This window comes from Gallinula chloropus (assembly GCF_964237585.1).
Source record: "Gallinula chloropus genome assembly, chromosome: 3".
NCBI classification, from domain to species: domain Eukaryota; kingdom Metazoa; phylum Chordata; class Aves; order Gruiformes; family Rallidae; genus Gallinula; species Gallinula chloropus.
Genome location: NC_140087.1, coordinates 42461576 through 42477959, shown reverse-complemented (window position 1 = coordinate 42477959; position 16384 = coordinate 42461576).

The following is a 16384-nucleotide window of genomic DNA, read 5'->3' as shown; positions in this document are numbered from 1 at the left end:
TAATAGGGAAGAGGTGGGAAAGGAGGAGAACAAGCAATTGAAAGAAAGGAAGCAAAAGGCAGCAATATTGGCAGCTGCCTTTGTGAAGGCTCAGAACTCCTCCTGGGGAGAAGGCTTTCGGGGGGAACAAGTACGAGGAAGAGGTTGGGGAATAGGAAGAGATTTAAGAACTAGACTTTCACTAGAAAGAAATCAATGTGCCCACTGTAAAGAGGGACACTGGAAAAATGCGTATCCAAAAAGATGATGCAGTTGGACTTTCAACGCCCGCTACAACCCCTGTGCCAAAGGAACTAATCAGATTCATCAATGAGGATTCAGCTTGATGGGGACTGGAGGCTGAGGAAGTGGAACTCGCAGCTGAACCGCTGGTTGATGTTAAGCTGGAGAGTGATATAGTTAAATTTCTAGTCAACATGGGGGCAACCTATGCTGTATTAAATAGCTGTAAGGGACCTATGAGTAAATAGTCTATGGCTGTGATTGAAGCCATGGGAAAACAAGAGGCTAGACCTTTCTTTCAACCAATTAAATGCAAAATTGGTAACAAAACATTTGTACATTAATTTTTGCATATGCCAGAATGCCCGATACCTTCAATGGGAAGGGATTTATTAAACGAGTTAGGGGCACAAATAATGTTTGAAAAAAACAAAATTAAGCTTCGTATTCCACAAAATAATGCTTTGAAAGTGCAAGTATGTGTATTGCAGGGATTGCTAAAGGCAAGTTCAGACAGAGGAAAAGAAGGGAGAGACAACTTTCTCTCTGGAATTGAGGATTCTATAACCCCTTTTGTATCGGCAACCGAAAAGCCTGGAAGAGCTGCATCAGCTGAACCGATAAGAACAGAATTGAAGCCAGCAGCTAAACTGGTAAGATGAAAACAGCATCCTATGAAGCTGGAAGCCTTCACAGGACTAGAACTTGTTATAAACAATTTAGTCAAACATGGACCAATACAAGAATGTTAGTTGGAAGATATTACCCCAGTTTTACCTATTAAAAAGCCACATTCACAAGAATACAGACTGATACAAGATTTGAGAGGTATCAAGCAAATGGTAGTGGATTCCCACCTGATGGTGCCTAATCCCTATACTTTGTTAACTACCACAGTTGACTCCAATGTTTATTTTAGTGTTAGACTTCAAGGATGTTTTTTTCTGTATTCCCCTAGAAGAACAAAGCCAGAAGTTGTCTGCCTTTCAATGGAAATGTCCCACAATGGGACAGAAAATGCAGTTATGCCAGATAGTGCTTCCCCAAGGATTCAAGAACAGCCCCATGATTTTTGCTAATGTACTTGCAAGGGAACTGGAACAGTGGCACGGTAAGGAAGCTAATATTACCTTCTCACAGTATGTAGACTAAATACGGCTGGGGCCAGACGCAGCTGAAGAATGCAAAAGGACAACCATAAGCCTATTAGACTTTTTGGGGCAAGCAGGATATGGAAGAAGGCACAAGTCATTCAGACAGCTGTAACTTACCTGGGATTTGAGATATCCCACGGGGAAAGGAAATTAGGAATTGAAAGGAAAGAGGCAAATGCTGAATTGTCCCCCTCCATAAATAAAAACAGAATTCAGAGCATTTCTTGGAATGCCAGGATGGTGTCACCTGTGGATGCCTAATTTCAGACTAATGGCCAAACAGCTGTACAAAGCTATTAAAGGGAGAGCTATCAGAATGGACTGATTCCAGACTGTTGAAAAGGATTTGATGCAATAAAAAGTGCTTTCATGAGTGCCCCAGCTTTAGGCCTTCTTAATCTGACAAAACTTTTTGAACTATATGTGCATGGACAGGAACATTGGGCATTGGGAATACCAGTATAGATTATAGGAAACCAGAAAAGACTGGCAGCTTACTTTTCAAAACAACTAGCCAAAATGAGCTCTGGGTGGCCAGGATGCCTGAGGGCAGTGGTCACTGCTGTGCTGTTGATACGAAGAGCACAAAAATTTACTTTGGCATGAAAAATCACTGTTTATGTCCTACATGCTGTTGCAGTAGTATTGCAACAGAAAGGACATCGCTGGCTGTCTCCGAGCAGAATGGTACAATACCAAGGATTACTCTTTGAACAAGAAGACATCATAACGAAGGTATCTAGTGCCTCAAATCCAGCATCTCTGTTACCCCTACATAAAGGACAAGATTTAGCACAAGTTTTCTTACAAACTATCAAACAGGTATATTCCAGTCATGTAGATTCCTGTGATTGGGAACTGTTCACCGACAGGAACAGTTTTGTCATCAAGGAGGAGCAAAAAGCTGGATATGCTGCCATAACTCTGAGAGAGGTGGTAGAGGCAGAAGCACTGCCAGTGAACGCTCCTGCGCAGAGGGACGAACCGATTGCGCTGCTCCGAGCTGTGGAGGTACCAGAGGGGAAGCGGAACAGTATTTATACCGATTGGAAATATGCCATTGGAATAATACATGCACATGGCACAATCTGGAAGGAGAGGGGATTACTATCCTCACAAGGAAAGCCCATAAAATACAGCAGGGAAAATAGGAGGTTGCTCAAAGCAGTCAACAAACCAAAAGAAGCGGCAGTAATGCGCTGTAAAGCACATCAACCCGGACAGGCTGACATAATAAAAGGAAATCAGAAGGCTGACGGAACTGCGGGAAAAGTTGCTCTAGTCACAAACACAGCAGCCTTAGTTCCTCCTGAAAGAACTTTTAACTTCAACATTCCCGAATATACAGGAGAAAAGGATAAAACTGGCTGAGCTTCCAAAGTGCATAAAGGCTCGTAAAGTGTAGTGGAAAACTCAAGGTGGACAATGCATAGTTGCTCCTCAAGTAGCGAGGGAACTCATGAAACAAACTCATGGTACTACTCTATGGGAGCTGAAGCCTTAGTTTGGAATGGTGAGAACATATGCTATAGGCATTAATATGTTGAAGGTCACCAAAGGCGTCACACAAGGATGTGAGATTTGTTTGAAAAATAATCCAAAAATTCAAACAAGACCCTTATCATGAGAAGTAAAAAGAAGCACATGCCTAGAATCACCAGCAGAGTGATTTTTTCAGAATTACCAAAATGCAAAGGGTATAAATATTTCTTGGTAATTGTTGATACTTCTTCAGGCTGCCCAGGAGCTTTCCTGTGTCGCACTAACAAAGCCAGGGAAATAACAGAGGTGCTTCTAAAGGTAATAATATCTAGATTTTGAGTTCCCGAGGGATTCTCATCCAGTAGAGGACCCCATTTTATGACAGAGATTGTTCAGGATGTTCCTAAATTTTCACAAATTAAACAGGATTTGCATAGTCCCTGGAAACCACAGTTTAGTGAAAAGGTAGAAAGAATGAATCAAACAATCAAACAGTAAATTAGGAAATTACATCAGGAAACACAGATTAAATGGACCAGGGTTTTACCACTGCCACTACTAAGAATCAGAATAACACCTAGAGCAACAGGGAGAACCAGTCCATTTGAAATATTGTGTGGGAGACTTTGCAGTGCCAATCTGACAGGAAAAGGCGGTCAGATGCACCTACAAATTTCGAGTTGTTATTTGATATCTTTGGGCAAAGTCATGAAGTCGCTCCATAGATATACCAGGGTTAAAGCACTCGAGCCTTTGGTTTCACCAGTACATAATGTCAGGCCCAGAGACTCAGCATCCCTAAGGATGTGGAGTGATGAACTGCTCATGGAAAAGTGCAAAAGACCCTATCAGGTGCTGCTAACTACAAATACTGCAGTGAAGCTCAAGGTCCCTGAGTAGTGGATCCGCTATAGCAGAATCAAGAAGACACCTTCTCATCTGTGGACATCCTCACAGAAGGGACCTTTGAAACTGAGGCTAAGTGGCATTTAATGGATTGTATTTAGAATAATGCCAAATCATTTATTTAATTCTGTTGTATCTAAAAAATGTTGTTTATATAGTCTTACAGTTTTGTTGGGAATTTTATTTTTGTATTGATGGTGTATCGAATTTGTAAGTAAGCAGGCAATGAAAGAAGTAATTCTTATGAGCACTTTGATGTCTTGGATAGGATCTGTTAATTCTCAAACTCTAGTAATAAAATGGGACAAAACCAGAACCCTTTGGGAACTTTCAGCCAGAGAAGTAACCAACAGTCCTCCTGCTGTGTAGATGCAGGCAATCCAGTGGGAGTGATGTACAGTTCCTGCTTAGCAGGAGTCGGAACCTCCTTCGAGTTATTAAAAAAATGGAAGTTAAAGTATGAGGAATCTTTCTAGCTAAATGTTCTGTTAATTTTGTAAACTGTACCTCAAAATGTGAAAACATAACACATCTCCAGCTTCCTCTTACCTGCAATGAAGCTCAGAATCTGAGTTACGCATGGGCCCATGGTCAAATTACCTCTAGGATGGCTCTTACTTTGCAGACGGCTGGTTTATACTTACGTACTGGCTAATATAACTGGAGGCCCTTGTTCCACAGGAAGATTAGCTCCTTCATTATTAAATAAGGAGGATCTGGAGTATGGCAAAAGATCAAAAAGAGCTATCCATCAACTGCCTGAAGATTGTGACTCCCAAGTTATCTTGCGCAGCGATAGCAAAATGGTAGCCGCTGCAATAATAACACTGGGAATCAGGGTAACTATGAATTACAACACATTAAAGAAAATTGCCTGTGTCCTGGTAAAAAATATAAACTAGGTATCGCAAGCTGTAACAGCCCTTGGGACTGAAATGGCTCAAGTCAGAGAAGCAGCACTGGAAAACTGGGCAGCTGTAGGCTATTTATTACTGACCCTCAATCATGGATGGGTGTGAAAAATTTAAAGGGATGCGTTGCTTCAATCTTTCTGACAGTTTGCTACTAATAGAGAAGAAAGTCCAGCAGTTAAAAGAACTAGCCTCTAAATTTGCAGAACAAGAAGGATTGTGCCTCTCTTGGTTGACTTCATGGCTTCCCAATGTAAACTGGTTAAAGCAATTATTTGTATTTGTCCTATTGTTTGTAATTTTGATTATTATTACTTGTTGTCTCATTCAATGTATGCCCCTTCATAGGCCAAGAAAATATAATGGATCAGTCTGAGAATTAGAAATGCTTTGAGCTGTATAAGTCTCAAAGGAGGGAGCTGTTACCTATCACAGAGAATCTTGTGGATAACTGAACAATTAAACGCAGCACCTCATTTAAACCAAGGCTGTTGCTGCTGGAGGTGTCCACTGTACAGCCCTACCCCTGTGCTGGTTAATGCTTATCTAAACAATGGGTGTGACTGTCAGGAGGGGAGAAGCACAAGTGATGGATCGTTGTTCTGACCAACTAACCTCGCAGAATCGCTGAAGGTTGCCAGAGAAGTAGGAAATGAGGGGAAAGGTTTTTCCAGCAAGGGGGAGATCATGACCACCAACCCATGGACCACCTGCCCCTGTTACACCACAACTATTTGGCATGTGTACTCATTTACGTAGGAGGTGGGGCTGTTTAAAGCAATCGCTGTAACTGGGAGTGCATTCGTTTGTAACTCTTCTGTATAAATACACCAAGAGGAGCCGGCTTTAGGTGTGCTCCATTTGTGGAAGTCCCCTGAGCACCCAGGCCTGAATAAAAAGCAACCTGCCTCCTGTGTGGGTGAGGAGTGGCTTTGTGGCACACCGGGTAATGGATCTGCTTTTAAGACAAGAGAAACATACTCTTCTCCCCAGTGTCCATGGGGAGAACAGGAACCCCCCTCCTCTCCCCGAATCTGGCTATTGAGGGCTGCTACTCAGACTGCTGGTTGGTGGGTGAGTTTAAAGTAATGAAGTACTTCAACAGGCAAAATACCCCAGGCAGTGGGAGCACAGATCTGTTTGCTTGCAATCCATCCTCTGATTCACTCACTGCAGTCATCACCACAGCATCGCCACCAAATGGCAAAGCCACATTAGCACTTAAAAAGTCTGAAATTTTATCAATGCCGAAGAGCACGGAGAAAATGTATAACATCTCTGTTGCTGAATGGAGAAACAATCTCAAAGAAAGGCCGGCTCAGTCTGCTTCCATTTCTGATGCCTTGAGCAGTGGCATCATTAATGTGACTAGCAGCGATGAAAGGAATCAGAAACAGAAGAAACATGTGAAAGCCAAAGCCTCCAGTGAGTGATGAAATAAAGACCTCCCACAACTACCAGCAGGAGAAGGTATTCCTATCAGACTATTTCCTCTGGACATATCATGTTCTGGGATGCAAACTGTTTTCTTGAGCAGATAAGTTCTTGCTCATGTAATATAGCTTTTGTAAACATGTATTTCCATGAAACCTCAAATACGTTAGCCTGCTGTGCACAGAAGACACAGCGATAGCAGTGAATTATGCACTCTGCAGCACTGATTGACAGGGAACAGATCAAAGCAGAAGAAAAAGAGCGGTGACTGTGGGAATAAATGCAATATTCCAGAAAACACGTTGCTGAAGAGCTCAAGCAGAAGGCAGGCATGTGTGATCACGAGTGAATGATACACATACTCCAACATCAAGCCTGCTTTTAGGTGCACGTGCAAGACAACACAGTACAGGGTAGTACTCTGGCACGAAAGGACAGCCCCTTCAGGTACAGAGGCAGATAGCCATGGTCCCAAAAGAAGTGAACAGAAACAAAGAAAAAAAACCCAAACCAAAAGCTGTACAATATCTATTAAATGAGACATGTCAAGCATGTACGCTTACAGGCTCATGCAGGTTGTGCAATTCAAGTTCAATCCTGTGGTCTCAAATGTGACCAAAGCTACAAAACTGAAGTTCCCAACTGGGACTTGGATACTCAGGCATAGGATAACCTCACCTTAACAAGTGTTTCACGAGAAGCACAGAGAAAGGGATAAACCTGCAGCACCGACATGCTGAGCAGCAGGTAGCAAGGCAGCCGGCAGTCCGGGTGGGAGGCAGAGAGGAGGCAGGGAGTGGCATGGTCCCCATACCTCAGGGATGGCAGCTTCCCCATCTGCTGCAAAGGGTAGGAGAAGCTTTGTACCTTATGGCCCTGGGGGACCTCAGAAGTGTGCCTTGGGGATACATCCTTTTGGGCAACAGCACTGAGGGCAGGAATAAGCAGCTGCTGTTCATCTCTGAAGATGATGTGACAATAGTAAGCTTTTCAAGCTTCAGCAGTGGGCTTCCACTGGCTATGGCCACCAAGTCCAAGTCTGCAATAAGTACCAGCCAAGAAAAGCCCACTTTGAGTCACTCAGCAGGAGATACATGCCCCCAGTAGAAAATAATAGGAAGTCCACTAGAAAGGGCCTAAGCTCCCACCAGTTGTATTTTCAACCCGAGGTAATAAAATCAGTCAAGGTGTTTGAATACTATTTGGAGACCGTTTTTACCAGCCTTCTGCTAAGGTCAAGGAGTGATTGGGGTGCTTGAGGGACAGCAGAGGTGTGTCATACCGACACTTCAGACCTACTTCTTCTCACCCAGTTCTTCTGCAGAGCACTGCAAAGAGGGGTTCCCCATTGCCAGCATACCTACCTTGGTATTTCTGAAGCCCATTCCAATTACTGAAAGTGCCACTAAAATTGCAGGAATGCTGATACTGGTTTTTAATACAATAGTTGATCCCTTACAGAGAAAAAAATGGGGTGCCTTTGATCTGGACCATCTCTCAGGTGCTTAATGTCTACCTTGCTACAGCATAAGCCAGACATATAAGTGAGAGAGAGAGAATATTTGAAGAATGAACCAGATAAAACAAGATGTCAGCCCCCAAATGTGCATTTCTTAGTATTACAGCAGACATATTGCTGGATTCCACAGCTTCACTAGCACTCATGACAGGAAGCGGCTGCAGATAGGGAGCTCTGCAGGGTCTTGTCACTCAGAAAGCAAATACGGTCTGAAAAGTGTAATGTCTTTTTCTTCTTGTTATATCTTTGAGTAATGCAGATATGATGATCTTCAGCTACCAGCTGAACAATAAGTCAAAATGCTTGCAAAGCAAAAACACTCTCCTCCCCACCGCCCCCCCCCCCAGATGATTAAAATATACTCCCTCGCCAACAAGAATTAGACACAAAACAAAAGCAGCCACCAGCATTTTTATCAGTTCAGTATTTCTTCACCCGCACTGATGTCAAAACAAAGAAAGCTTTGGCTCCACAGTGAAAAAGGATACATTTGCCATGCTAATAAAGATCAGCCTTATGCTATCTCACCTAAATTTTTGGACGCAAAAAGCATAGTTGAAACAATTCACATCCTATTTTTATTTTAAACACTTACAGTACATTATGAATAATAAGACAGTAACTTCCTTTAAGGGCTAATATCCACAACTGGAGCAAAATGACAAGCGTACTCCTTCAACATTGCGGTCTCCTTCCACCATCTGCTGGGTTTCCTTTGTTATTGCCGGAGTTAAAAGTCTGAGATTCTATTTTTAAGAGCATCATTATTTTAATTTTCTTCCTTTCCCTCATTTCTCAGGTATATTTTGTCACTTACGAAGTCCTGAATGGAGATGTATTGCTAATCCTTAGTGAAATGTCTTATTTTACCAAATTTATTGCCAGATATGAGGGCATTTTTGAAGATAAAGGAAAGGCTTATTTTGGTTTTGTGAATGTGAAAAAAATAAATGTAATTTTTGGTTATTTTGCTTTCCAAGTGAAAGAAAATTTTACTGACAAAAGTAGGTTCTTTCCTGTCTAACTCACTCTTTCTTAATACCATATTACTCCATATTGGCATGAACAGGACTTTGGCTTGGACTTCATATCATAAGCCATGACTAACCAAGTATCTCTTGCAACATTTTATTAACACTGATCCACAAATTACAAGCTGCACATATGCTTATTTTCTTAATGCCCAGGATGAATCTGCCCCAGTGCTGTGGGGAAAGTATTTATATAATATAAGCTGGTTGTATTTACATAGAACTATCAAGAGATGAGAAATGCTGAATTCCCCTTCCACACAAAAAGTCAAACATGTTCACACCTCAATGCTAATTTTAGACTGATTTTATTTCATAGCAGCACATTTTAGGGTGCCTTACAGTCCAGAATATGGAACTAGTGAGCATTTATGCATTTAGTGTCAAAAAGTATGTATCAACATGAATGTTTAGGACCTTTTTTGTACGTGAGTGGATCTCAACAGAAAGGTAAATAAGGAACATGTGTTTCGGCCCAGCAGTGACGCTTAATCTAGAACAGGCTTTTCTGATATTTTGCCTGAGAACTTCCTTGCAGAGCTAACCAAAAATTTGGAGTTTTCTTTCTGGCTTTTGTTTTCCAAATGTTTTTGTGAGGAAAAAAAAAAATCTGCAATAAGATCTATAAACACCATTTTTAACAAAGCACAGATGGCCAGAGATCTCTAGAGTGGACTTACAAATGTAACTTCAATACGAGCATGAATTACAAAGCTGGTTTCCCATGAAAAAGATTGCAAGATCTCCAAAGAAACGGCTTTGCTCAGCATTCATAAATAAAGTAGTTTACAATGGAAACCAGAAGAGGTCTAGACTAAGGTCAGATGCTTCTGGAAAACATCAGGGGTTTTTTTGGGTGGGTTTTTTTTTTTTTAAGAAAGCAATTTTTTTATGATATAGTGTTATGCCTCTAAGTGGGAAGTTTCAAGAATTATGCAACACTGAATAAAAAACCCCAGACTAGTTAGATAGAGTCACAGGAGCCAGAGGTCAAAGAAAACATCTTAATGTCAAGATTCTCAAAGATTCATTTTGGATAACTCAAAGAGTTATTTTGGATGCCTCCATTTTTGGACAGCTTCTAGAAGAGAGTGACTTTAGGAAATGATTCAGCCTCTGAATGCTAGGTTCCACTAAAATGCTTTGATTGCCCAAACCTGAGGGCAAGTTATTACGGTCTTCAAGTTGTGTGATTATTGTAGTACGTTTTCTCTGCATGTAAGAATGTGGTAATAAAGACCTCAGCAGTGTGCTTTGAGGGTTCATACGGTATTGTCTGTAAAATGCTTTGAATGGACTTTAATGAAAGAGCCCATAAAGGTGTAAACCACTACTATTATAGGTTTTTGCAAGATTGAGATTTAAGGGGTGAAGCAGAAAAAGAAATGTTGTGACAATACGATAAATGCCTCCTTTTTACTATTCCTGTATAAATAGCACAAGGTGGACCCACAAGGCTGAGGTAAAATGATTAACTAATACTTGGAAAATATTTTTTTTAAAAGTACCCACTGTCTTTTTAATGAAATCATAAAGGTGAGGTATTTCTAAAAATAACCTGATCTGGGGGTTTGTCCTTTGATCCTTCTATCTTCAAAGTACGCTACAAAACCTGAAGAGACTGTAAGCTCTTGGAAGACCTTTTACAGCATCTAACAAGAGCCCTCCTCTGACTTTGAAGATACCCTGCCATCAATTAAGAAGGCCCTAAATGATGTCTGAATGAGTCAGGCGTTTTGCAGAACAGCTGGCAGGCTTCCACTCAGAGAGAATCACTGGGAATATGAGAAAACAGGGAAGATTAGCCATCCCCATTAAAGACAGCAGCATTAGGAGCTGTTTTCAAAACATTAGAGCTTCTTCTTGCCTAATGCTTTGAAAGCTGCTGTTCTCAGCTAAACTGATGAGTTGTTCTGTGTATTTTTAGTATGGGAAATTCAGAATAAACTTGGAAGAAGTTCTGTGAAGTCAAATGCACAAGGCAATTACATCTTGACACAACTGACTCCCACTTTTTTCCTTGTGAGGTTAATTAAACCAGCATAACCTAAAGTACTACAAAAGATGAATATTTTAAAACTGTTTTCCCTTGCTTTACAGTGATGTAAAAGACCGTGAGAGATGGAAAGTAGCCGTGGTTTGGGCCTTTCACGTCCCGACTTCCCACTGAGGAAATAACCTTGCTCTCAAACAGTGCCTGACCAATTCCTCTACTGATCTGAAAACCAAACACAACTTCTCTGTACCAAGCAGGCTGTCCCAGTGTTCCCAGGAGGGACAGCAGATTAATTTTAGCTCATCCCTGGAAAACTACTCACCTATGATGTATTATCTGATGCCGAAGTGTGCCCCACATTCTGAAAAGACACTGAGTCTCAAACATTCTCATTTGCAAAGAAAAATACCTGGGAGTTGGAAATAAAGCTTCCTCCTTGCCTCCTTCTCTCTCTTCCTTCTTTCTTCCCTCCCTTCCCTAAATAAAGTGGCATTTTGCTCTGTTCCCACGGAAGTAAGTGAGAACCAGATTGATCCCTGCGGTTTGGTCATATTTGGTTGTTGTTTTTTTTTTTTAAATCCATTTTCCTGTAGTATTACTCTCAGTAACAACACTGGGGCTTTAAAAAGACCTAAGGCTCCCAGGGTTGCAGCTGGTAAACTTTCACACAGAGGCTACAGAGTATTTTCCCTGCTACAGTAGATCCTCTTAACAGGTTTGTTATCACCAGAATCCCCTGTATGCTAAAATCCAGGGGCAGCAAAATACTCAGGCATGTGCTTAAAGTTAAGGGTGTGTTTCCATGATTTACTAGATGAAGACCTATAGACAAAAGCTGTCATGGAGAAACTGTGACACCATATGGATATTCTCTCAATTGCCACACATCTTCCAGATCTATATATGCTTTTCAGGCTGAAAGCTGGCAACATGTGGATAACATACATTTTAGTAGCCCGTTGGCTCCCCTGTAGAGCCAATGATAAAACCTTTTCAAACTATACCACCAGCTCCGAGTCCTCATGATGGGGGGAGAGGTCAGAAGGGAATGGTGCAGCCCATGCCTGAACGGAAAGTCCTGATTTTTTTAAAGAAGGAAAGCAAATGGGGGTCAACAAATGGGAAAGCTGACTCTTACTGGGAAGCATTTTAATTCCAGTCTGTACAGCAAATGCTCTTCAGAAGCAGATAAAAAAAATGACTGCGGCTTTCAATAGTGTCCTGTCAAGTAGGTTAGCAAAATAAAGACAGATGGCAAAGGATTATATCTAATTCTTTTTCCTAATTCATCTTTTCCCGGCCATTCCACTGCACTCAGTCTAACTAGAGATTTACCAGCTTAACTTCCCCCCCATAGGTCACAGTGACAAACCACATAGTATAGATTTGCAACTTCCCATCGTTAGGAATGTTTAATGGGACACAACTGCTTTTCATCGGCTGCCTCTAAACGCTGCTTCTGAATGAAAGATGTTCAGTGTTACAACAGCAGAACTTGAGCTTTATTTTTAAAGCAAACACTCTAAAAAGCCCAAGAATATCAGAGTATTCCCGGTGAATGTAGCTGCCCTGCTCATTCAAAGAAGAATTTCAGGCTGGAATCTCCTACCTAGACGTGGGTAATCTCACAGCCCAGTACTAACAGATACCTTACTGCTTCTTTCCTGTGCTCTTTTTTCCTGCACAGATAAAGGAAACCATGTCACACAGCCCTGAGGATGCTAAAAGTGTGCAGTCCACAACTGGGTGTGAGGGGACCCCTCCTGCAGCCATGGCTTCTCACTGCCTGCCCAATTCCACTCTTCTTCCTCACCCGCTCAACTATGTTCTTCAAAATCCTCACTGTTTTTTGATGTTTCTGTTTTCAAGTGCTTGGCCTGTGACACGCTTGATCTTCTGAGTTGTTGATGATCAATAATTGCTCCTTATGGAGTCAGTGGGGAACCAACAGTATTTGGCACCTTCCCCAGCCTCATTCAGATTATCTTGAAGGAAACGGGGAAGAGTGCATCCAGCATAGAGCCTTTGCCACCTCTCTGTTTCTCCTAATTGCTTTTACACCTCCCTCTGCCCTAACACCACTTGAAAATTCCAGATCTGGGCTCTCTTTTACATAGTCCTTTTGAGGTTTTGTGCATTTATCTTTTTGTTTGTTTGTTTGCATTTTGTTTTGTTTGTTGGGTTTTTTTTTGGTTGGTTTTTGGTTTTTATGTCTAAATTTCTCCAGTAAAAAAGTCTGGGAAATGGCAGTTACTTTTCTTCCTATAGTTTTCCTTTCCTCTCCTCTCTTTTTCTTCACTACTGCTTGCTTTTCACCAGAAAAAAAAATCGGCAGGCACATGTCAGTGACAACAGCACCACCTTCTGTTCTGCAGAGATTATGAAGCCTTCACTCAGGTTTCCATGAGTCCTCCGGAGATCGGTCAGGTTGAAATTTTTTGAGCTAGAGCTGGACCTGAACTCACTCTTCCTGCGTTTGAATGTCTCAACAGGTCTGAATGTGTGTGGGGAAGTGTGGCTGTAGGTTACAGAAACTTCAACTCTCATACCACTTACCTTTGTGATTTCATTCCCCTCCTCCTAAGAGCTCAGCTGCAAAACCTAGGCTACTGTTTCTTTCCTAGCCTGTGGCTTGGCACATTTCCAGTTTCTGATTTTGTTTGGTTTTGTTTGTTTATCACAATTAATGTTATCTCCATTCACTACCAATAGTACTGAGCTGATGGTCACCGGGGGAAAAAGGCAGATGACAAGATACGCACAGATGGGGGATGAGCTTATCAGTCTGCACAGAAGGCCATGGACCACAGAAGGTCATGGACCATGTGCTGCCTCAAATTTGTGCCAGTGTGACACCAAAGGGAGGTTTGGGGTATGAAGGAGGAAAATGAAATGGGAGTTAGAAGCATGGAGCACAAAGGTACTTGAAAGTCTAATGTATGGACAATTAAGACTGGCAGCATGGGTAGGTCAGCGTGGAAGTCAATGTCTTGGTATCAGATAAGAGGATGGACAAGGATAGACTAATGGGCCTGGAAAGGGAAAGGGAAAAGAAGCAGCGTGTGTTTGATGTAGCACAGAAGAGGGAGCCAGCAGAGGCACATAAAGGGAGAGGTGGCAAGGTCAAAACAGCAGGCTAAGAAACAGATCTTCCCAACAGCAAGAGCTAATTAGGGTAAGATCACTTTTGTTAAGCCAGGGAAGGGGATGTGGCTGTGATACGATGACAGCCCAGACAATAATTCTAAGTATGTGGGTAGATAGAAAAGAGCTTGTTTTGGGGAACTTGTGCCTAGACTTTGCAAGACACAGGGATCGTCTGTATTTCACAATGGAGTTCAGTGATAGAAAAAAGGAGCTATCTACTCGACAGGTTGCTTGTGGGCAGCAATAGCTGACATACAATAACAACAGTAGACGCTGTTCGATTGGGATGCAAGTGTTGAAATGGAACTGGAGAGAAGTTCCAGGGTCACTGGAAGCTGATATTAAGTTCAGAAATGGAAGGGAGGATGGAGAGAAGGTGATAGCTGGAGGGAGGAGCTGAGTCCCAGTTTAAAATGGTAAAGATTAAGATATGCTTGTATTGTGACATCAAAGAGCCAGAAGAAAGGTTTAGAAGCAGTGGTAGCAGTGGTAGCAAGGGAAACAAGTATGAGGATGAGGAGGTAATAGCAGAGCCACCTGTCAGAAATGTGACCAACTTTTCTGGCTATGTATCAAGTATTTCCTCCTTTTCTGCCTCTACTGCTCTTAGAAAGGGGATTCAGGGACTTTAGGGCAAACCAGCAAAAATGAGGTGACTTTCCCTTTCTCACCTCTTGTAACTCTCTTTTTCCTTCTCCTGGCAGAGGGCAGATGTTTCTCAGTAACCACCCTTTCCTAGTCCTTCCACTTCCACTTCACCTAAACCTAGCAGACACAGATATGCCTGTACTTGGGTAGGAACCTTTACCACAGTATCCGGTACCCTTATCCCTTGTACGCTCCCCACCACAAGGGCTGCTTTTGAGTGAGAATCACGTAAAAGTTACATGTGCCACGGACATTTTGCACAACAGCACCAGGGAAATCTAGAAGGGAACATAAATATACCTAATTTTCTGTGTGACTTATTCTTCAGAAACCTTCCATCTACTTCTCCTGAATGCAAGAGGAGAGAAAAGTCCGTGTTATGTACCTGGTCCCCCTAGAGATCTTGTGCTATGCAGACACCCTCCCATGGGCTCCAGCAAGGAGAGAAAATCACACTGCAGGGTGAGCTAAGCCTCAGGAACCTTTGCAGAATTACCTGTTAATGTGCAGGTGGTACTAAGGAGCTGTGAATTTTCATGAGAAATATGGAATGGGTTGGGTTGGAAGGGACCTCAAAGGCCATCTAGTTCCAACCCCCCTGCCACGGGCAGGGACACTCTCAACTAGACCAGGTTGCCCCTATCCAACCTGGCCTTGAACACTGCTAGGGAGGGGGCAGCTACAGCTTCTCTGGGCAACCTGTGCCAGGGCTTCACCACCCTCTCAGGGAAGAATTTCTCCCTCATGTCTAATCTAAATCTCCCCCATTTCAGCTTAAAGCCATTGCCCCTCTGTGCCCTTGTAAATAGCCCCTCCCCAGATTTCTTGTAGGCACCTTTGGGTACTAGAAGGCTGCTGTAAGGTCTTCCCAGAGCCTTCTCATCTCCAGGCTGGACAGGTCCAATTCTCTCAGACTGTCTTCACAGGAGAGGTGTCCTAACCCTCTGGCCATCTTCGTGGCTCTCCCCTGGACTCATTCCAATAGCTCCGTGCCTGTCTTATACTGGGGATCCCAAAGCTGGACACAGTACTTCAGGTGGGGTCTCATCAGAGAGGAGGAATAGAATCACCCCCCTTGACCTGCTGGTCATGCTGGTTTTGATGCAGTCCAGAACACAGTTGGCTTTCTGGGCCACGAGCATGTGTTGCTGGGTCATGTTGACAAGAAAGGTCTTTTGTGTAAACCAGTATCACCATTGGCATGAAACTTTTAAAAGATGCTTTTGCAGGCCTGGGTTCTCATAACGTAATGTGGTGGCAACAGCATCACATATACTTCGAAAATAAAGGGGGGATTTCCAAGACTCGTAACTAGTTGTCTGTAATTTACACTGTAGTTTTGTCCATGATCCTTTTCCAATACAACCAGCTGCTGGATGATCATCAGCAGATTGTTCCTAGTACAGAATTGCCCAACTGCGTGATCACAGGGGAAACCCAAATCATCAGCAAAGGTGCTGTGAAAAGGTTTGGGCGTGAATCAACAATAATATGTTTCTCATCTCTGTCCTGTCTCCCATGGGCTGAGTATTAAATGGTACGGAGAGACTGTCCCTTAGAGGAGGAGCATGCAGTAAACCCCGTGTCTGTTACGGGGAGTTGAGAGGTATTTCATGGCCTGAAGACAGCAGTGGTTTGTTGAAGAGGAGATGTCCAGACTGGCCATGTATTTCAGGGCTGTGTGCTATATTGGTGGAGTGAGGTTTCAGGTAATTCCTCTTAGTCCTGGGCTTCTAAACCAGATTAATCTGATTGAGGGAGAGGATCTCATACGGCAGAAGGAAGCAGCTCCAGGCTGTCCTCTCTCAAAAACCCCCTCAAGCTATTTCAGCCTTTGACCTAGGCCACATGCTGAGGCTGGAGGGGACCTGGACGGGTCAGGAAATGCAGAACATTTTCTAAATAAGTGCGCAGAGTATATGAGAGATCAGCAG